General features: G+C 29.5%; 1 protein-coding gene and 2 long non-coding RNA genes across 9 annotated transcripts in view; 1 reads left to right on the forward strand and 2 right to left on the reverse strand.

Annotated features, from left to right (window-relative positions):
* Positions 1-1,570: 1,570 nt before the first annotated feature.
* Positions 1,571-18,636, reverse strand: LOC143197443 (uncharacterized). Its single transcript, XR_013006004.1, has 3 exons — positions 18,548-18,636; positions 1,818-1,901; positions 1,571-1,704 (listed from the first exon to the last, which is right to left on the reverse strand). It is a non-coding gene; the product is annotated as an uncharacterized LOC143197443 (long non-coding RNA).
* LOC143197268 (uncharacterized) overlaps positions 17,302-23,936 on the forward strand; it is a 51,466-nt gene continuing 44,831 nt past the window's right edge. For 5 of the 6 annotated variants that reach the window (XM_076405735.1, XM_076405803.1, XM_076405872.1 and 2 more), the window contains exon 1: positions 17,302-17,476. The gene's annotated coding sequence lies outside the window, so the exon portion shown is untranslated. The remainder of the gene's footprint in view (positions 17,477-23,936) is intronic. The other variant, XM_076405588.1, reaches the window with a different exon arrangement.
* LOC143193867 (uncharacterized) lies at positions 20,002-20,997 on the reverse strand. 2 transcript variants are annotated; one of them, XR_013005119.1, is made up of 4 exons: positions 20,695-20,997; positions 20,562-20,624; positions 20,235-20,504; positions 20,002-20,177 (listed from the first exon to the last, which is right to left on the reverse strand). It is a non-coding gene; the product is annotated as an uncharacterized LOC143193867 (long non-coding RNA). The 2 variants fall into 2 exon arrangements; XR_013005122.1 differs by lacking the exon at positions 20,562-20,624 and having other exon boundaries at positions 20,695-20,995.

The raw sequence follows: 23,936 nt of genomic DNA on the forward strand, positions 1-23,936 counted from the left end.
CACTTGTTCTATAGTCCCATGCTTATTGCGAAAGCCAAACTGATGTTCTGGAATAATTTTTCTTTTTTCTATTATATAGTTTAGCTTTTTTATGTATAATTTCTCGAAAACTTTCGAGATTATCGGTAATAAACTTATAGGTCGGTAGGTGGTCACGTCTTCTGATATTTTTCCTGGTTTAAGAATCATTAGTATTTTAGCTACTTTCCAGATACTAGGAAAATAATTAATTCATAGCATAGCATTAAATATAAATGTTAGTAGTTTCATACCCTTTTCTCATAGTTCTTTTAAAATTTTACCAGTAATTAGGTCATAACCAGGAGCTTTTTTAATATTAATTTCTCTCATTATTGTTTGTTTAACTTTTTTGACCGTTAATTTCTCGTGCGGTAAGTCCATTTGAAATGGAACTTTCCATAACTAATCGCAATACGGAAATAACCGAAAGTAGCACAAAACACTGCTTAAAATTATATAAATTTGTTTAATAATGTTTTAATCCCTCATTTTCCGTTTTAGTATCGTTTCAAATGTAGAAAAACATTCTCTTAATCATTTTAAAGAACATTATCCTTTATTTTATTCTATAAAGTTAAAAAAAACGTTCGATTCAGCACAGTACAGTTAAATTGGCGCACTTTTCTAGTGCAGAATTCTAGGAGAAGCATTTAATATTTCTTCTCTTTTTAAATTGATTAAGCTGATTACTATAATCGAAAAACCTAAATGAAGAAAATTGTTTGGTATTGAATTTTCAATTGGCCCAAGGTCACATATATAAAGTAAGAACTGCTCAGATAAGATAAACATCCTCTTAGTTATATTATTCAGGAGAGAGGTGAATTGTGAATTCCACTGAAATATTGAAACCTCAAAAAAGCTCATAACTGACTGAAAATATAGATTGGGTGAACAATACTAATCAAATAGATCTTATTTCTCTCACATATTAAAATATATATAACTACTGAAGGTGCAAATGTAATTGTTTTAGAAGTTTAGCTTAGTTTAGATTCTCTTAATCATTTTAAAGAACATTATCCTTTATTTTATTCTATAAACTTAAAAAAAACCTTTATTTCCAGGGAGATTCGACCGTATTACGTTATTGTCGGCGGAGCAAACTCGCACGGCTACCCGCTATGTTCGTTTGTATATTTTGTCACCGATCTGACGGCTATTCCTGGTTGCTTGATTTGGGCGTTTTCCATTTTATTGGAATATATTTGTTTGTGGCAAATATTACACAAAAATATTGGGCTTAAAAATTCGTTCTCAATATAGGCTTTTACCGTGCTAAATTTCACGCCTCTAGGTGCCGCCGTTTTCTTAAAAAAGCGATTATTCGTAATAGCAGAATAATAAAAATATATGTAATAACCAAATATGTAACATCCAAATGCTTATAAGTTACATTAGGCCATTGACAAAAATCTGTTTTTTAAAATTGAACTATATTCAACAAGTTCATTATTTTAATATTTTTGACCATTAACGGACATTTATTGAATTAAAAAGTATACATCAGAAATTAACAGAGGTTGAACTGGGTTTTTATGCTGCTTGGGATTTATTTCACGCATTGGGGGCCAACGGTACTAACTCATCGTGTTTTCGTCTGAAAATCCTTGGTATCGCTTTTCGACTTTTGTGATATCTTGGCGTGGGCCTTCTGCTTGCTTATTGCTCGTATCAGTGTAGCTTTGTAGGAAAAAATGAAGATGGGAATGCACAAAATGTATTTCGAGAGGTCGAACTCTAATCTTGTGGTAATTCTATAATGTAATGTGAAAAAGTGTTACATTTGTACTTACTTCTAATTATTGTCGAGATTATAGTGTGGAGTGAACAACTCCTGCTGATTACAGTATTGAACCTGTGGCCATATTTTTCTTTTGCTGGAATAAAGAAAAAAATCTGTGATATATTTATATAATGCATGAAAGTAAGATGATTATGCATATAAATTCGGTTATATGCATCGACGGAAATGGAATAGTTATAATTTGGAATTTCATTTTTTCTACCTGGTTTCTAACATAAACGTCACGACAAACCTTCCCGTATTTATATAGAAGGTTATAAGATATTCCGTTAAGCTTATCATTGTTTATTTTTAAAAACTCTTTCTGGACTATAGCAATGAACTTTAGGTAACGATGAATGATGATTCTATCTGAAATTCCACATCCTGGAACACAAAACGGTCCTTTCGTTTTTCAATTAAAAATTATTATTGCTTTAGATGTCCTGAAGATTATGTCATAAAAATAAATTTCCTTAAAATAATACATAAAAATAAAAAACCAAATAAAAGCAAAGAAATTTCCTTTAGATTTTCAGTGCTTTAGTTTTGCAGTAAAATAATCTTGTACATTATTGTCTTCGAATTTGTTTGGTTGTCCAAGTCGCTCTTTGCCATTGTCATCAAAATCACCACTTCTTAAATGATTGAAATCAAAACTAACTATTGCGATATGGCAGACATCTTTATAAATTTATATAGACCAAAAGAATCAAACTATTTCACGCAAGATCAGACTTCACATCTTGGAACATGATACGTTATTTTCGTTTTTACATTTAAACAAACCGTTTTTTTTTTCAACAACAAATATACCTTGAAGTTACACAGAAATATAAATAAATAAATGATATAATAAAACAGCATCACTGTAGGTTTGCAAAATTGTTTGATGACTTTCGCCAACAGATTTTTCCAAACCAAAAATCAAAAGTAATAAATATCTACAATTTAATTTTCAGATTTATGTTTCATGCATTCAGTGAAGAAATGAAGAAAAATATTAATGTGAATTATCAGAAATTGATCATACATGTCACTGCATAATACAAACTTGCTATCACTGTGAATGTTGTTAATATCCGTTTTATTGGCAATTATCTCATTACATGGCCTAATCAAACTGTAAAATTTTGAAAAAATTTGAGCATAACTGTTGACGTCTCGATGCTGAAGTAGACACAATGAGGATACATTATTTCACAAATATTTCTGGATTTTGCGCATATTTAGCTCCACTTAATTTAAAAACAGAGAATAATTCGAGTTTAGCGCATGCGTACATACAGCTTTATTTACTTACATGTTTTACTTACTTTTTTTATCGTGATTATCAGTATTAATGTCGGAAATATATATAAGCAGGTAAATAGGTCCAGGAAGTAAATAAAAATGGTAAAATTTTGGAAATAACACATTTTATTTAAAAAAGTATTAAGTAAATCGAAATAATAAAAATATTATTGAAAAAAATTAGTTAATAAAAATAATTTCTACATGCCTTTCTTCTTTTATAAAAACATCATATTTATATTTATTTACATACTTGAACAATTAGCAAGAACTCCAAGAACCATATAAATAAACGTAAAATATATCATAAAATATATAAATCAATAAATAAATTATCATAAAAGAGACCAAAATCGTTTAGTTTAAACCCAGCCAATATAGTTAAATCCGAAGGAAAAAGTCGCCACTATATAAGAAAGCAGTGAAATTCTCCTGAAAATCTCCAACTATGATCAACTATGATCGCTACTATTCTGGATCCACAAACCCCATTAATTAATTGAGTACCTCGAGCTTTCTATTAACACATTGTACATTTACTAGCCTAAAATGAATGGATTATCGTAATTTTAAGCTGAAAGAAATCTCTGTCAATACATCATTATTTTTACAAAACAATAATTTATTTACCTATACTATTATATAATAATGCACGGTATTTTCATTGTCATTAGATAATTAGGGTCTCGTTAATAGTTTTATATTTTGATTATTTGATCCAGGTCTACTTTTGTTAGCAAATTTAATTATTTTATAGTATCACTGTACACTGTTTTTACATCTTAGCAAAATACTGTCTAATTTCTTCTCCTCTGATTCTTTAAATTTCACATTCTTTGACTTTCACTCTCAACATATTCTAGGTACATCTTAAGTATAAAATAAAATTTAAATCATTACTAAAATATATTATGTTTAAAATAAATGTCTAATTATTCCCAGTTACTACAATTTTTGCTACTATTCTTGGTGGACAAAATTCATTAATGACTTGACTACTTCCAACACAACAATAATTATTTTCTTCTCTGTTCTTGTTATCATTAAATTTTGGCATATGTTGATACCTATTCGATGTCGTTTAAAATGATGTGTTATATATTTGGCAAATTGATGTTGTTTGTGTTTTATAACTTTTAAAAAATTAACCTTACATTGTGCACTTACCCTTGTTCTTATTATGTTATATTTTAAAACCAATATATGTTAAACCAACTAGAATAATTAAACAATTTAATTATTATTCCTATCGAATAATTAAGGTAATACAAAACCTACATATTCTAGATTTCTTGATCTTGATCTTGACTTGATCGACTGTACCGATCGACTCAAAAGAATTTACCGCCATTAGAAAAGGAAGATAATATAGTTTATTCTTTTTTATGGTTTATTCTATGAAGCAGAGTGCACATGCGCTAAATCCGGAGATATTTGTGGAGTAATGTATCCTGACAAAATGATGATTCCTTGGTAACAATCAGAGAAAGTAGCAACCAAAAAATTTTGAAATATTACCCAGATAGTAACCGTTATCTCGATCTGGACAAGGATAATTTACATACACTTTTCTGCTAACAAGCCGGTTTTTTCCTCTTTCGCGTCGCATCAATCACCGGCGTCTCGACCACAATGATTGATCGTCGTTTTTTTAATTAAATTCAAATCTCGGATGAGCGTTTCACGCCGAATCTTTAACGACTAAACTTCCTTGCGTTGACGAATTTAGACGCCGATCGCTCGTGTTTTCTTCCTTATCTGTGATGAATCGACAAGTTTTCCGGCTTATATTTTCTCGTTTTTATAGATTCGCATTATCCTCGAAATTAACGTTAATATTTCTTCCTTTATCTAATTCTACAAATTCGGAGAATTGATAACTATAACGTGTTGGCGTGTATATTGATCAGCGATATCTGTTGCAAAAATGCGAAATATCAATTTAAGCAACTTTTTATTTACACCACTTAACTGTCAGTTTATACATTTATTCAGTATACACAGATGCTAACTATGAAACGCTTAAAATTACCACTTCAATACTCGTTTCTCTTATTGTTTGATTCGAAGAAATCTACTGCCAAAGTCCATTAAACATTTTTAGAAATCTGTGGCGATTCTGCTCCGTTATTTACCAATTGTTGATTCTAGTTTCAAAACAATGAATTATTTATATTATTTAATTATTACATTGTTACTAGTCGTTTCCGTCTAACCTACAATTTGTCTTTATGATAATTTAAATCTAGGTATATAACTAGGAGGACCCATCGGCCCTATCTCAGTCTCTGGTGAAATAATGTATATACATGTCACTGCTGTATTTTTTATTATATGCACCTCACTACACAATACTATACAAGTTCAGATGGTTTGATTCTTTTGAGTCTGTGCCCTGTTCTGGTAGTATCCAAAAGCTGCAATATTTCAATATTCTCAAGAGAATGGAGTCTTTCCTTATGCCCCCTTGCAATTATCTTGATTTCTTGACTGACTGTGGGTATCTGAAGGTCGAGACCGATGTAGATAATCAGTCCTATAGTATTTAGGGGCGCACACAATACCTCTCAGGACTTTGTTCTGAAAAATTATTATGTTATTTATGTTTCTTTTTGCAGAACATCCCCATAATTGAACTCCGTATGTCCATATAGGTTTCAGTATTTGCTTATATAATAGCAATTTATTATGTACTGATAATTGCGATTTTCTTCCAATTAGCCAGTACATGTTTCTATATTTCAATTCCAGTTCTTTTCTTTTCTTCTTTATATGTTTCTTCCAGCGAAGTTTTGCATCTAAATACATTCCGAGATATTTAGCGTTCTTGCTATATGGAATGATAGTATTATTTAAAGTTATTGGTGCAAAACAATGAATTAAAAGATTCATTGTATGAAAATGATGCTCAAATTCTCAAGGAACTTTCGAATAGATTAAAAGTTGATGAATGGATTATTTCCTTTTCTTTACGTTTGTATGCTATATATCGTTACCATAAAAATTGACATAAAATGTCATTTCGATTCACGGTTTAATTGCCATATAACAAAGGGATTTTTCTGTGAGGGAGTGTGACTTGCAATGAAAAGTGGATCTATCCAAGTAGAGCTATTCAAATCGAAACCGAAGCTGTATATTTATGATCATAAAGTTTTGTTGTACATGATGTACTGAGGAGTTCTGTTATACCGAGTCTATGCTACCTATATTTGCCAAATATAACACCTTCAGATTTCCATTTGTTCAGATCGATGTACACATTCAGTGCGGGATTTCGAAATATTGAAGAACGAGAATATTTCGTTGACTGCATCACTGGCCAACTAACATCGTTTTTTTTTCAACAAGATGCTGTCATATTGCCAGAAAGATGGGGAAGAGTGTATAAAATAATGGAGTATATTTAATTAATATATATTACACCAATTTTTCCCAATAAATGCCTTTTCAAAATGAAAAAGTATCAAAATACACGCAATCACATAATAGTTTAACGTTTGTTGAATAAGGCACTTCGTACATAAGCTTTCGTCAGTCTGTTAGACTGATATTGGAGTTCGATTCAGCACAGTACAGTTAAATTGGCGCACTTCTCTAGTGCAGAATTCTAGGAGAACCATTTAATATTTCTTCTCTTTTTAACTTTCTCTTTTTCTTACTGGAATCGAAAAACCTAAAAGAAGAAAATTGCTTGGTATTGAATTTTCAATTGGCCCAAGGTCACATATATAAAGTAAGAACTGCTCAGATAAGATAAACATCCTCTTAGTTATATTATTCAGGAGAGAGGTGAATTGTGAATTCCACTGAATTATCGAAACCTCAAAAAAGCTCATAACTGACTGAAAGTACAGATTGGGTGAACAATACTAATCAAATAGATCTTATTTCTCTCATATATTAAAATATGTATAACTACTGAAAGTGCAAATGTAATTGTTTTAGAAGTTTAGCTTAGTTTGTGTCGTGTTTAATGATATTTCAACGCATCATTCTCGTTAATGCTGTAAAATAATACATTTCACTTGACTGTACTTCTCGTAGTTTGATTACGTTACACATTTAATGATTGGTAAATAGAACATTCTATTATAATTAATAATTATTTTAAATTATTGTCTTTTCACTAAAAATTAATATGTATTTTTAATAATATATATCTATAAAAATTTGTTGAAATCCTAAAAATTAGAATTGATGTGACAGTGTGACACATTCCCGCTAGTTTCCTTTGTGTATTTTCAGTTATAAAATATGAGATCTTGATCAATAATTATCGGTCTGTCGATTAAACTAATATGTTTCGGATACGGTTTCAGTAGTCTCTTATAGACTGGCATAAGTGATTATCGATAGAGGCGAAGTATTTCCATGGTATTTTTTACGGGTTTTACATGACCTGGTTGAACATTCAACGTATGAGTATCTATAAATATATAGTTTTAAATACAATTCTTCATCTTGCATTATTTGTGAATTGTAACATCTACTAACTACACCTTAGTTGGGTTAAAGGAAGACTTAGTGAAGTATTGGATGTCGTTCGAAACTCGATAGAAATCCAACAGAAACAGTGAATCTACCATATAAAAGACACAGCTGGCGGCTCTGTTGGTTATACCAATGTATTATTAAAGTAAGTGTATTGAAAACTGAATTTACAAGTACATATATATAGTCGTGTGATAGTGTAGTAAGTGCAGTGAAAGGTGGGGTGTAAGATCTAAGAACGGAACTATAGATTATCGCAGGATAGACTATAGTGTGTAAATTGTAATAATAATTATTACCAGTAAATTAATGGTTGTTATGAAAAAGGAAATAGTTTTAGCTAGTGTTGGGAACTATCGAGTGAAAACAGTCGAAACAGTCGATAGTCGCAAAACAGTCGATAATCAAAAAACTAGTGACTGAAAATAGTAATTACTGTTTCCAACTGTTTTTTTCAATTCGTGATGTCAGTCGAAGGTGTACGAATCCTTTCCTGTATAAATTGTGAGGGAGGAAAGGACGCAGATAATTGTTTGGGGCAGTTAATTTTATATATGATTATATTTTCCAACGGTAGTATAAGCGAGGCGGAGATGTATACATTCCTCCTCGAATTAACTTTAAAAAAGAAGAGGAAAAATAATTACTGAATACTATTATAATAATAATAAATAACATGCAATTTATAATTTAATTTTAAACGAAGTAGAATTACTTTTATATTTGAATGTTCTGTGGATCCGTAAAAAGGATGGAATTTTTCTATGGAATGAAATAATACCCCATAAATGCTTATTGCATTTTAATTTGTTAATTGCTATTTTTAAATAGTATATTATAATAAATATAAACAATTTAATAGAACTTCAACAAAACCTAAAAACTAAATATGTAAAATAACTTTTATGGTACTATATAAAAATTAAACATATACCTAAACATAGAGAAAAAAATTAATCCATGACAATATTAAAAATTAACTGAAATGAAATGATAAAAATGCTTTATTTATTATTGAACGGAAATATTTTTTAACAGAAATCGAGAGAGCAATCGAAATATTATCTATTATTGCTATAAGAAACCGTCAAAATATTTTACTATTTATCATTCCCAATTTTAATCTTTTTACCCTATTACATTAACAATCTTGAAAATTATAGTACCAAAATGCTATAATATTAATATTCAATATATTGTATATATACAATATACAATATACAAGCAAATTACCAAAAAAATCATCAAACTACATATATTACATCTATGTAGTCATATATATATATATGTATTACATAGCTATGTAGTCATAAATTGTGTATATTTTTGTCAAGGTCGTGGCTACGACGACAGAGCAAGGACATTAAAAATCAGTCGAACGAAACAAGTAGAACCAAAAATAGTAACTAAAAGTACGACTGAAACAGTCGATAGTAAATAATAATAAAATCAGTGAGAACAGTGGACTGAAAAAGTCACTGGTAAAAACGTCGTAGTAAAAACAGTCGAACCAAAAATAACGACTGAAACTGTCGATAGTTAATTTCAGTCGATACTTCCCAACACTAGTTTTAGTCTTAAAAATTATTAATTTATTTGACAAACTGTTCACTTCTTTACCATTCAAGTATAACTAGGAAAGCTATTCGGTATCTGAATAGTGCCGAATTGAATTACGCTTAAAAAATTGCTTACTAAGGCAACATTAATTGTTAAGGGGTTATTTTATATAAAGAAGGCTAAGCATACAAATCAATATATTTCTATCAATATATATCAATATATAAGTCTACTTAACCGAGGTAGTTGAGACTTTTTTTCGACCTGTTAGAATACATGAAGTGAAACATTTGCATCCCAAAACAAATATGTTTAAAAAATTAATTAAGTTCAACTTAGGTTATCATTATTTTAAAACTAACTATGTAGATCAATAAAACGAAACGGAAGAATAGCTCCGTCAAGATTATTTTCTTATGCTATGTGCAGGTCTTTCTTCATTTTGTTCCTAGATTCTGCCATGTTAGTAACGTCATAGTCATATTAAGAGACATTTTTTTGAAACTGTAAATATTAAACTAAATGTAAAAGTTTTTTGTCTTAAATTGAACAAATTTGTGTCAGAATTCAAATTTAGTTCTCTATTTCAATTTTATTAGTCTATAAAATGATATCAGTGGATAGTCACGTGATGCCATGTTTTCACGTGGCCTATTTGCATAGTAAACTCGGTTAGGATACATTACTCCACAATATCTCCGGAATTTGTGCATGCGCACTCTCCTGTATAGAATAAACCAAAGAAAATAATAAACTATATTGTCTTCCGTTTCTAATGGCGATCCATACTCTTCGAGTCGATCGGTGCGTTCGATCAGATTAAAACAACAAAAAAATCTAGAATATTTAGATTTTGTGTACATTGATAATTCTATAGTAATAATAATTAAATTGCTGTATTATTCTTGGTGGTCTAACATACAATGGTTTTAAAATATGGAAGATCAAGGGTAAGTGCAGAAATTATAAAATCCAAACAGCTTCAATTTTATTTATAGTAGGAATTTTAGCTGCCAAATTTATAACGCATCATTTTCAACAACCTGGAATATGTGTCAACATATGCCACAATTTAATGATAACAAGAACAGAGAAGAAAATGATTCTGGTTGTGTTGGAAGTTGTCAAGTCATTAATCAGGTCTCTCCATTAAGAATAGTAGCAAAAACTGTAGTAAATGATAATAATTAGACATTTATTTTAAACATAATATATTTTAGTATTGATTTAAATTTGATTTTATAGCTAAGATGTAACTAGAATTTGTTGAGAGTAAAAGTCGAAGAATGTGAAATTCAGAGAATCAGAGACGAAGAAATTAGAAAATATTTTGATGATACTTTGAAATATTTAAATTAGCTAACAAAAGTTGATCTGGATAAAATAAACAAAATATAAAACTATCAACAATATCCTAATGATCTAATGACACAGCAAAATGCAATGCATTATTATATAAGAGTATTATATAATGCATTTCCTGAGATGTCTTTCAGTACGATCATCCATTCATTTTAGGCTAGTAAATGTACAATATGTTAATCGAAAGCTCGAGGTAGTTAATTCATTAATGGGGTTTGTGGATCAATAATACTAGCGATAATATTTGAAGATTTTTAGAAAAAAATTACTGCGTTCATATAGAGTGGTGACTTTTTCGTTTGGTTTTATCTATATTGGCTATATTGTTTATATAGCTATATACTATATCTATATTGCTATATATAGTTTTATGTATATTGGTGTTTGATCTAAACGATTTTGGTCTTTTTGTGGTAATGTATATTTATATGGTTTTTGGACAAGAACTCCAATAATTGTTCAAATATGTACATTTGTTTATATATGGAGTTTTTATAAAAATAATAAGGCATATAGTAATTATTTTTATTATTTCATTTTATTCAACAATTTAAATGTTATTTAAAAAATATTTCAATGTTTATTTCACTCCTTATATATTGTTCCAACATTAAATTAATTATCATATTTGTATATTTTTATTTATAAAAAATAATGATTATGTGTAATATGATGTTTTTATAAAAATAGAATTTTTTAAAATAAAATGTGTTATTTCCAAAATTTTTATTTACTTCCTGAACCTATTTACCTGCTTAATATATTCGACACTAAATGTAATAATTACGATAAAAAATATAATTAAATAAAGCTGTATATACACATGCGCCAAATTCGGAGAGGTTGTAGAGTAATGTATCGTAACTCTGTTAAGCCTTTTAAATTTGTCAATGACAAAATGGTTCTTTTACAGGTACCTATAATAGAAATCTAAACGAACCAATCAATTTACTTAATGGCGATAATAGTACCATCTAGTTATTGGACGTTGCGAAACTTTTCTCCAGAGACCCCTGGTGAGTTGTTCCTCTATCATTCTATGATTTGATGAAGAAGAAATATTTTACTACAATAAATTTGTTTATCTCTCCGTTTTCGCTTAATGATGAATATCTATGAAATGGCAATAAGAAATATTTATATTTATATATAAAATTGTACGATGCTGTATTTTGTGTTATAAATACAGAAAAGTCAAATTCTAACATCTGAAAGAGTTTTCTTTATAAAGTTGACGAAGGGACCATAAATGGTTAACGTATACCGGAATTTATTTTTCGATAATCAATCAATATTAGCCAAGGCAGAAGTGATTGATGACAAAAAAGAGGAATCGTTTGCTTCTGTCACCTACGAAGTGTACCGTGTTGAGTTTTCTTATCTCCTCAATCAAAACATTGGAAATTATATGTAACTTTGGGGAAAAAGGATTTTTGGTTATTCCTAATAGCTATAGAGTATACGAAAGGTAATAATCCATTGAATATTTTAACATAGATGTAAAAGTAGCATCCTTCAGTCAAACGTTATTGCGCTTTGAAAATGGAGATTCCAGGAATTTTCCCTTTAATAGTTCTTAAAAGGGAAAATGCAGTGCTAGCTCAATTAAAATTGTATGGCATTTGTGGAGTTGAGTAAACGCCAATTTCAAATTTGGTTCGCTCGATTTCGATCATGTATATAAGACTGCATACCGAAAGGAAACTGATACTTGGATACACACGAATTAACAGCAAGAAAACTGACAGGGCAAACCCAAATTAAGTCATTTTTGAAATAAATGATTAGCACTAATGAAAATTACATAATATATGACAATAAGATGCAAAAAAGATCATGATTGAATTTAGGAGATGCTTCACAAACGTTTTGAAAGTCTGTGTTGAAGCCAAGCAAGGGGAATGGTATTAATTGCTTTTGTTGGGCTATAGAGAATTTGGCTAAACCATTAATTTGATTTACTTAGTTACTCGGTAAACATTTACAAGAGATTGGCTAAAAAGTTTTGATGCCTCTACGGAGAGCCAGGACTTTGTGTCTTTCGATTATCTGGCTTTGAATACTATAAAAATAGATAGAGAGATAGATAGAGATATTTTCAACTTAAACAAATAATAGTAGTAGTTAATGTTCAAGTAGAATATTAGTTATTTAATTTTAATTTTTTATTAATATATTTTAGAGTTATATTTACCAATTAGGGTTTATCTTCACTGAGTCTACTGTTTAACGTAGGTTCCTGACCACGGCCCTTGGTATTATTCCTACTGATTGGCGAGTTATCAACTTGGAGATCATCGCAAAAGACGCCCGGTCTTGCCTAGCTTGTTTACTGGCGTGATTGGGATCTTTTTCTAGTTGGATATTATACTCTTGCCCAAGGATAATTACAAATGTGAAACAATCACAAACATAAATTTATGACCATGCCCCAGTATGATTCGCGTCTATCGATAGAGCAGGGGTCTTATCGCTTTTACCACTGTACCAATCAAGCCGGCATATTATTTAATTATTTTACAACTCTTGTTAATTGTTACTAATCAGACAGACATATTAATAATGATAATATCATTTAATCATCAAAATATTTAACGACCAGTATAGTGAAGTAAGTGGTAACAAAAATGATAAAAAGTCGACGAAAAAACGTTATTTCTATTGGATTTCCTTTTTTTTTCTCAATGTTGTTGATCAAAGAGCATATTATTATCTTGAAAAAAGCGATAACAGTTCTAATATTAAGAAGGGAGATTGTGAATAACGTAAAAATAACGGAGGTGTGTGTATTTTATCAATTGCTAGAAGTTACCGAAATGAAATGTAACATAAATAATGTGACAGAGTTAGCGAAGAAATCAATCAAAATGACGGTAAAATCTCAACAAATTCCAATTCTTAACCGATTTGATATTACACTCTTGAAAGTGTTTCGATTTCTGAGAGAAAACCTAATACTTACACACCAGTTCGGGTTTATTAAAAAACATTCAACAATTGACTAGGTTCATAGAATAACAGACGTAATTAAAAAACCTATGAAAATATACATGTATGTTAATAATATGTAATTCTTAGATGTAGCACAAGCCTTCGATAAGATATGACATGATGCCTCGTTCACAAGTACAGTTAATGTTGTGGAAGAGGAAGCCTACAATGTAAGCAGTTGGATGACAAGGAAGTGCATTGGGGCCAATTCTTTATCTGCTGGACCAAACGGAAAATAACACGATGGCTACATTTGCTGATGGTATTGCGATTTTTGCTGTCGGAGACAATAGCGTTAAGAAAAAGATAAGAAGTTACAAAAATTATAACAATCAAGAGACAATATAAATAATTTGACCTAAACCTGGAATATAATATAACAATTAACGAAAGTAATTCTGTAAATCATGTGAAGTTAACGTATTAGACTGTACAAGCACAAATAATAATAATAATAATAATAATAAATATCGTTCTATATAGCACCAATTTTAAGTATCTCGAAATGAATATTGTTAAATAACTTTGCTGTAGGAAGGAATATATAAGAAAGAAAAAGAAAGAACTGGCGTTATACTATAAGAAAATGTATATCTGGTATATTTGATCCACTGGAAGAAAATCACAATTATTAGTACACAATAAATTCCTATTATATAAGCAAGTCTTGAAACCAACCTCAACATACTAAATTCAATTATACGAATGTTCCGTGAAAGGTAACATGAGGTAGGTTAGAAGGGTTTTCGACGACGACTAGTAACAATGTACTAAATAAAAAGTGTTATATTTGGTGATATAGCTTATGAGGTCTTTGTCATGTTTTAAGATATAGTTCGAGCTGTAGTAAGATGGTACCTGTGAAAGAAATACACACAAAAACAACAATAATATGCAATAAAAATAAAATAAGATTCTTCTAGGCTCTTATTTCCTCAGTTTATCAGCTCATTACTATTTAAAGAACTTGATCTGAGCGCTTCAAAAATAAGTTTGTTAAGTCGATAGTAAAGCAGAAATATAGCAGAAGACAGCAAAAAATTGATGCATTAGAAGAAGTAAAAATGGAGAGAAGTAGCACAAACAAGTTATTTTGGGTTATCATTTTAGGTGTTTTTATATATTCTGATCAACGAAATATATTGGTCAACATCGTTGAACAACCTAATATAATTGTTAATTTATGGTCTTGATCTGTTATCACAAGTGATTAACAATTTTCCGATTAGCATTATTAAGTTACTCACTGTATATAGAGGCTAATTAAAGAACCATCAAATTTTCGTTATTAATATTCATTAATGTTGTTGTTTCATTTAAAGAAATATAACACCAAAGCCTTTTAAATACCTTTAGAATACCTTTACGTCAGTATCAAAGTATAGCCCGGAAGACCAAAAAGGTTCGAAGACAATGAATTGCAAGACTTGCTGGACGAAGACTCAGCTCAAACTCAAAAAGAAATAGCTTATCAAATGCTAAATTAGCTGTTTTCAAGCGTTTAGGATCAGAGTAGATTAAAGGAAGTTAAAGCTACCACGTAGTTTGTGAAAGAAAGAAAAATGGGTTTGTACAAAGGAATTGAGGGCACGGTGTACACAAGGTAAGTCCTAAAACTGAATAAAACTTACTGTAAATGTCTGCCCATTTTATTTGAACAAATTGAACGACGTTTTATTGCAAAAAGACCAATGATAACAGAGTTTCCTAATCCTTTTGTTTCCCGCTTGTTCATATCGATCAATTATTGAATCGACCAAATGACCAAACCAACATCGTACTTTTGACACGGTTTCGGTATGTTGCGAATTGTTATAGAAATATATAGGTATGTTATAAAAAATTATTGAAATATTTTGAATTAATATATATTGTAGCAATTTTTTCGTTTTAATATAAAACGATTACAATATACACTTAATATAATTAATATAGTACTTCTAATTTATAGGGAACATTATCATTCTTTAACGATAAACGATAAATTGAAAAAACAATATAAAATATTTCATTTTAATCCTATTTAAAACTGATACCTGGAAACCTATAATTAGTGTATATATTACTTCAACGTTTCATAAGTATCTGATAAAATAATTTGTTTTTTCCAATTACTTTATGCAGAAAGGTAGTAAGCAGGTCACGTAATCAAATTAAAACACTAATTGTTTAAAAAAATAGTTCTTTGAAAATAATTCTTTTAATTATGGATTTTCATTATTTGATAAGGAATTCACGCAAATTTAGTTACTAATAGTAAAAACTGAACCGGTTGAGCAAATAAACAGTTTAAAATATTATATGTACATAACAATTGTTGTAATAACTAAATAAAAATAAACCAAACCTTATTTTAGTTATCGACTATACGTATTTTATATTCTACTATATACACATACAATTTAGCTTAATACCTATCTAAACCTATTTGCAATATTATTTTAACTACTACCAACTGACTACTTTGTCGGAGCCGAACCCAAACAGTTATATTAATTTAGATTTGCTTAGTTGTTAATATATTTTTTTTATATGCCACAAAATTATATTATTATTTTTGCATTGTTTAGGCTCGGCATTGAATTCAAAGTGATCACTTGGTAGTAGTTACAATAATATTGTAAATAGATAAATAGGATTCGGTAGGTATTAAGCTAAATTGTGTGTATATAGTAGAATATAAAATACGTGTAGTAGATAGGTTAAAGAAGGTTTTCGTTTATTTTTATTTATTTTATATATTTTATTTTAAAATGTTCATTTAATTCTTAGACCAAGTAAAGGTGCGGCTCGTATGTGGAAAAATAGGAATAAAAAAGCAATTATTGAAAATAAGGAGCGCTTCAGCCTTTACCATAGAAGCAGTTGTCTACAATATTTCTACAATGTCTTATACACTCTAGTTAGTGCTTAAAAAGTAAACTAAATGGCTTTTCCACTGAACGACTTCCGATTTTCCGTCACATCAACTCAGGAATAATTATACACAAATATCTGATTATTTTAGATAAAAAATAAGTGAAAACTTTGTACGTGCCTTTGAAATTTGAGCGTTACTCTCGATTTCCTCCCTTGCCCCCAACTGATCATGATTTGATTCCAATGGGACCACACTAGAAGTGCAATCTTTCGAATAAAAAAAGAACATTGAAAATTGGCTCACAATTGATGTAGAAATCGGCGAACATACATTACAAAAATTTATACAGCCGAATGGAATATAGTCTATTCAAATTTTTTTTAGTAATGCCTAATGGGTATTTGTGACGTCGAAATATTGCAATGTTGCCGCATTAACTATGATATTTAGTTCAGCTTGGCTTTGGCATACAAAAATTCTCATTTTTCGAAGTTGGTGAAAAACGAGGTTATAAGCATCAGTTTTTAAAAGATATATTTATTATGAAACCATCCTAATACCGTACCTCAGGAGATAAATATACTTTTCCTAATCGATGCCATTGGGTTAGTAAATAACCACCAAAAAGATAGCACTGATTTTATACCTGAAACTAATTGAAAACATTTTTAAATAATATTTTCTCTGTTTAGTAAAGCCATTCGAGAAAATTAGTGTAACAATTGAAAATATCAATTTGTCAGATGTTTACCGATTAAATATTTACTCGATGTAAAAATACCAATAGAGCTCCAGCCATTCACATTTTAATCCCATTAAAGATAATATCGAACACTTGTTTATTGTCGGAGATTATTATTTACGGATCTCCTTTCAAGCCTAAATATTAGGTAGATACTTTATCGATACCGACTTTTCTGGTTATAAAAAGATTAGTTCAAACGTCATTGCTTTACATTGTGCGATACGAAATTCAACAAAAATTAGAATTATATATATCTACAAAATTGCTGTTCGTATATATTTTTCAGTGAAGTGAAACTTAAACCCCCGCAGCTTAAAATAGTGTTATTTTTTTGTTTTTGATATACGATATTGAAGATCACGAGGTAAGTCAGTAGTTTATCTGCTTTTCAGTTTTTATATGATAATCTTAGAGTAATGTTATGAAATGTGAGGGTTAAAACTAAACATTTGTTTCAAACGAAATTAAAAAATATAGTCAAGTATCAAAACGTTATTTTGTATTTTAAAAATAGTAAATTACAAGGAGCTATTGTTAGTCCCTATGGACTTCCTGCTGTTATTAATATTTTGAAGAATAATATCCCATAATGACTTTGTTTATATTTCCGCTTGTTCCATTAAAAGTTATATACGGAGCTTTATAATGTAGTAGTTTTGATTTATATCATGGTATTTACTTAGTAATATACTGGTTCGCAATATTATAGTCAGTTCTAAATTTTAAACCTATGAAATGAGACTGGTAATTTTTTTATGGATTAGTGCTAAATATATTGTTTGAAAATTGAAAGAAAACCTTTAAAATAAATGTTTGTTATTATTGTTACTACTTATTTAGTTAGGTTAAAAACATATCGAGAATATAATTCAGATTCAATACGATTTTATCAGTGGCGCTGGGAAATAGACTCTAATTATTTTAATTGACGTTCTCATTTTTTATTCAATTCGAGTATATCGTTTATTAATTATACTAATAATTTTATATTTTAAAAATAGATAAATATATAAGTAAATTAATAATAATAATAATATATTGCATATATTATATTCAGTTCAAACAAGCAATCAATCAGTTGAAAGTCAAACAACTCAATCCGTCTTATGTGTACAAGTACACATGTATCTTTGTAGGAAGAAACTGATTACTTATTGGTCACTTACCATACTTGTCTGCGATTGATAGTATGTAGCGATTGATAGTTATTACGTTTACGTTTATTTAGTTATTACAATGCTTATTATGTATATATTTTATTTTAAAATGTTCATTTAATTCTCAGTGGCCTTCTTATTTATTTTTTGAAGTCGGTTCAAGTTTTTTGTTAAAAATATATTATTTTTCTCTTTTTGGTGTTAGACATTTAATCAATAAATTCTGAAGTTATCTTTTGTATGATATGGAAGAAACGGATTAATTATTGGTCACTTACCATACTTGTCGGCGATTGATAGTATTTGGTACTTTTATCGGCAATATATGGACATTATTACAAAATATTTATCGTAAAAGACGGATATGTAGACGATAACTGTCACTGTTTGCTCAACGTCGCTTTGTGTATTTTCTCTTTCTAACTTGGGAGGAACAGAAGAGACGGAAATAAAAATTGTTTTTCTCAGAGATAAGATTTTACTAGACTCCTATATATATATATATATATATATATATATATATATATATATATATATATATATATATATATATATACATATATATATATATATATACATCACAGTTCTCTATACACTTTCGCCACCGATTTGGAAATTTGAATATTCCTTTTTCCTAAAAAGTTTGAGGGCCAGTTGCCAGCTAATTGAATACATACTCCGTTTCTTTCTCATTGCTTTCAGATCTTTTGCCTCCAAGTGATTCTATCACTGCTACTACCCACACCGGTTTCCCCCTCCTCAAAAACCAAAAAATACTCGAGCATCGAATCTTCTAGATCAGAATTACGTGATATGTTAGATAGTAAAATTACCGTTTATATTCGATTCCACCTCGTTTTTTTTTAAATTAAAATAAAAAAACCGTGCTTTTACTATGGATTTTTTAATTTGATATGTCGTAATGTTCAAATAATGCATAGAAGAAAAAATATTTAAAAAGCTACAGGCTGATGAAGTTGTGGTTTTAAATAATGCTTAAAAATTAAGTTAAAAATTTACAATCTTATAGTAATAGGAAATCAAAAAATTATTTCTTCCAAATTACAGTAAACAAATTAGAATGTATAGAGAGGGCTTATACTAAATTTTAAGTAACTTGATTTAGTAAAACTTGAGATATTATGTCTACCATCTCAAAAAAGTAGTTTTGAGGAAAAAGAAAAAATAAAGTATTGGGTAATGATACTCTAGTTCAGGAAATAATTCCGATCTTCTTTCTTCCCAACGACCGGTTATGGCCTCCCTTGACGCATTAGAAGCAAGGTACTGTAAACTGAAAGTAATTTCAATTTAACACATGCGCATTTTCATTTATTTGAATTAATAGTCTGAGTGAAGAAGCGCTCTCGTGGCAAACTCTACGCAAGCGCATATACCTTGTTTTGTAACAGGTGTTTAAAATTTTTACTCTAATATATTTTTCTTTGTATATCGTCCCACGATATGCTAATCAAAATGTACATTTTAGTAATTGGGTGTTGTAATTTTATTTTCGGAGTAAATAAGAATTGGGAACTATTTGAAAATAAAAACTCATGCTCTATTAGAACATTTTATTACAGATCTTTAAAACGGAGCGAAAAAGACCATATATATATATATATATATATATATATATATATATATATATATATATATATATATATATAGAGAGAGATTATATTGATATCATATCATATATATGATTAATATGTTTACATCAACTCCATGCACCATATTTACATAAACACGTCATATTGAACATTTTTGGACAAAGTCCATAAACTATATTAACATAAAGCCTTGATATTCATTATCTAATATTATTTAAGATTATTTATCTAATGCTATTTACGAAAAGTCCATAAACCATATATGTATATATAATTCATCAATCGCACTTTTCACCTGAAAAAAGTCACCAGTCAATATAGCATCATTTTTACAAACCAAAAATTTATTTACCTATGCTCTTTTATAAAAATATATTCTTTTTTTCCATGTTCGTTTCATTCCTCCACCTTCAGAGTAGTAGTCATTAGATCGTTAGGGTTTCATTAATGATTAATGTTATATGTTTTGTTTATTCGATTCAGGTAAACTCTTACGGTAAATTTGATCTTTTCAAAGTGTGGTTCTCCTCTACTCCGGCATCTGCAAAATCCTATCCAATTTTTTCGATTTTTCTAATTTAACTTTCATCAGCTTTGCCTCAACAACTATTAGCAACTTCACCTATAAAAGAAATATTAATAAATTGTTACGAAAATATATCATGATTGAAGTATAGACATTTTTATCAGTTACCGCAATTTTTGCAAATGATTATCTTTTAGTTGACGTATTGTACATTTACTGACCGAAAACGAATAGATGGTTAATTACAACAAAACATGAATAAAATTTATAATTGATTTAATATTACCTTTAGTACAATTGTATATTATTTCTCTTATACCCTTTGCACCCTTTTTATTTAAACAAAAAGAATAATTGTCTTCTTTGCTTCTTGTTATCGTTTTGAAATCTGTAGCTATATCGGCAAGATATACAATTTGGGCGCTTAATATTCTCATTCTAAACAAAATAGAAGCTGTTTGGATATTTTAATATTATAAATGTTATGTATGTTACAATACTAAGAATTATTTTTTATATAATTATATACTATATTTTTTTTATAAATCTACATATTCTAGGTTATCTGTTTACACTCGACCAACGGTTCATTTTAAAATGGTCGATTATTCACCGTAGGTGGGGAAAGGACGACCGCAAATATTTGGTGCATGCGCACAATATTCCATCATTACCTGCAGTATAGCGTACTTTGTTCTTCGTTGATCGTATTTCTGAGCACTTAATCAGAATACTGGCATATTTAATGGTAAACTCGCAAGCTTCTGGACCAATTGTTTTTCCTATAAATATAATCATTAATAATGTAAAGTGCTATAAAAGTTGCAATTTCAATCGTGTGTTCCATAATGTACATATTTAGATGCAAACCTTCACATCATTGATTCTGATTCATTATTATTTTGATACTTATTGTTTGACACGTTCCGACCGAGCTGGTTTAGGCGCCTCAATTTTTCAATTTATTTTTCACATATCCGTTTATTTTTCGCGTGGTTGCATTTTTTAAATATGAAGTATTCTCATTGATCATAGAGAGAAAAAACCTAATACCAACACATACCAGTTTGGGTTGATTAACAAACACTCAACAATTGACAAGGTCCACAGAATAACAGATGTTATTGAAAAAGCTTACGAAAGTAAAAAAGTATGCTCAGTTATATTTTTAGATGTAGCACAAGCTTTCGATAAGGTTTGGAATGAAGGCCTTATTCATAAACCACGGAAAACGCTACCAAAACAACACACCGAACTATTAAAATCATACATTACAACAAGAATGTTTAGAGTCAAACAAGAAGAAGCTTACTTTACAATAAAAGAAGCTAAAGCAGGTATACCACAACGAAGTGTAGTGGGACCAATGCTTTATCTACTCTACACTTGTGATATACCACAAACGGAAAATATTACGATGGCTACATTGGCTGATGATACTGCGATTATAGCTGTGGGAGACAATAGTGAAGAAGCGTCCCGAAAATTACCATAGGCAAGTGACAATATAAATAATTGGACACAAGCTTAGAAAATAAGAATTAATGAAAGTAAATCTGTACATGTGCAGTTCACCTATAAACAGACCGTACAAGCACCCATGACATTAAATAATACTATCATTCCATATAGCAACAACGCTAAATATCTCGGAATGAATCTCGATGAAAAACTTCGCTGGAAAGAACATATATAGAAGAAAAAAACAAGAACTGGAATTGAAATATTGCACTGAAAATGTGCTGGCTAATTGGAAGAAAATCACAATTATCAGTACATAATAAATAGCTATTATATAAGCAATTACTGAAATGTATATGGATATACGGAGTTCAATTATGGGGATGTTCTCCAAAGAGTAACATAAATAAAATACAAATTTTTCAGAACAAAGTCCTGAGAGGTACACCCAAATACTATAGGACTGATTACCTATATCGAGACCTTCAGATACCCACAGTCAATCAATAAATCAAGAGAAGTAAAGGGCATGAGGAAAGACTCCATTCTCACACGAATATTGAAGTGTTGCAACTATTGGATACCACCAGAACAGGACACATGCTCAAAAGAATCAAACCAGCTGATCTTGTGTAGTGTTGTGTAGTGAGGTGCATATATTAAAAAATTCAGGAATGACATGTATAAACATTATTTCACCAGTGACTGAGATAGGGCCGATGGGTCTTCCTACTTATATACCTAGATTTAAGTTATAAAGACAAATTGTAGGTTAGACGGAAACGACTAGTAACAATATATTAATTAAATAATAAAAAAAAGTTTTCCCATTGGAAACATCTTTTAAGTTCAAATTCATTCAGGGCATTTTTACAAGAATTAAAATTTCTTACGGGTTATTTTTGCTTTACTGCTCAAAGTAATTGGGGAGAAAAATTACATAATGTAAGCTTGCGCTGGATATTTTTGTTACGTTAGACTCAGATGCATAATAATAAATATTCTCCAACTCTCGTAAATCTGGTTTAAAAACTTGCTCGGTGCATATACAGCTTTGTCAACTTTCGCGACTACATATCATGCAATTAAGGAATTTTCCCAGTTGATACTATTTAAAATGTGAACTTAACTAGTAGAAATGCTCTTTAATAATAGAATTTGTTGAAATAAAAATAATCAGTGCAATTGAAAATATTAGGTGCTTGCATGTATTCATGATAATCATTTAAATAAGTGTTATATTGATAAGAATATTTTTTTATATATATTTTAAAGTCTCCTTTTACCAGCTATGGGTTTATCTGGACTGGGCCTAAAGTTTAACGTGGGCTCTGAATCACGGTACTCAGCATTAAGCCTACCGAATGGCAAGTGACCTACTTTAGAAATCACCCCAGAAGACATCCGGTCTTACCCAGCCTGGTTACTGGCGTGACTGGGATTATTTTCCTTGTCGGATTTTACACTCTTGCTTAAAACACTCACAAATTTTAAACAATCACAAGCATAAATTTACGACTATTCCACAGCAGGATTCGAACCCGCGGCTATCGCAGCAGTAGGAGCCATCGCCTTAACCACTGCGCCACCAAGCCGACTAAATTATATTTTTAAACCAATATACTAAAACATTATGTTGTTTATAAAATTATATAGTTTGAATGCATAATAGAGACAGAGAGAGAGAACATAAGCATTTTTAAGACTCTTAATTTTGACAACCAAGCTTTATTATTGATCTAGAATTGCTGCTGAAAGTAGACTCTGAACCACGGTTCCTTAAATTAACCATATCAATTGTTACATATATTTATAGTCCATTCAATAAAAAGTGAACTCACCTCTTCTAAATTTATGTCGTCGAAACGCCGCACTGTTGTCCTCTCAACTTTCAGTTTTAGTCCATGTTTTGACATAATTTTGCATATAACAATATATATAACATCATAAATAAAATAATAAAACAAAAATAATATTTTCAAATATAATTTATTCTAAAATTATAGTACATTTAACGCATATATTACCAAAGAACTTATTATATAGTGACAATATTTTCTATTTTAG

Source organism: Rhynchophorus ferrugineus, unplaced genomic scaffold, assembly GCF_030347505.1.
Source record: "Rhynchophorus ferrugineus isolate W39M unplaced genomic scaffold, kcgeb_rfMv2 rfM1, whole genome shotgun sequence".
Lineage (NCBI taxonomy): Eukaryota > Metazoa > Arthropoda > Insecta > Coleoptera > Curculionidae > Rhynchophorus > Rhynchophorus ferrugineus.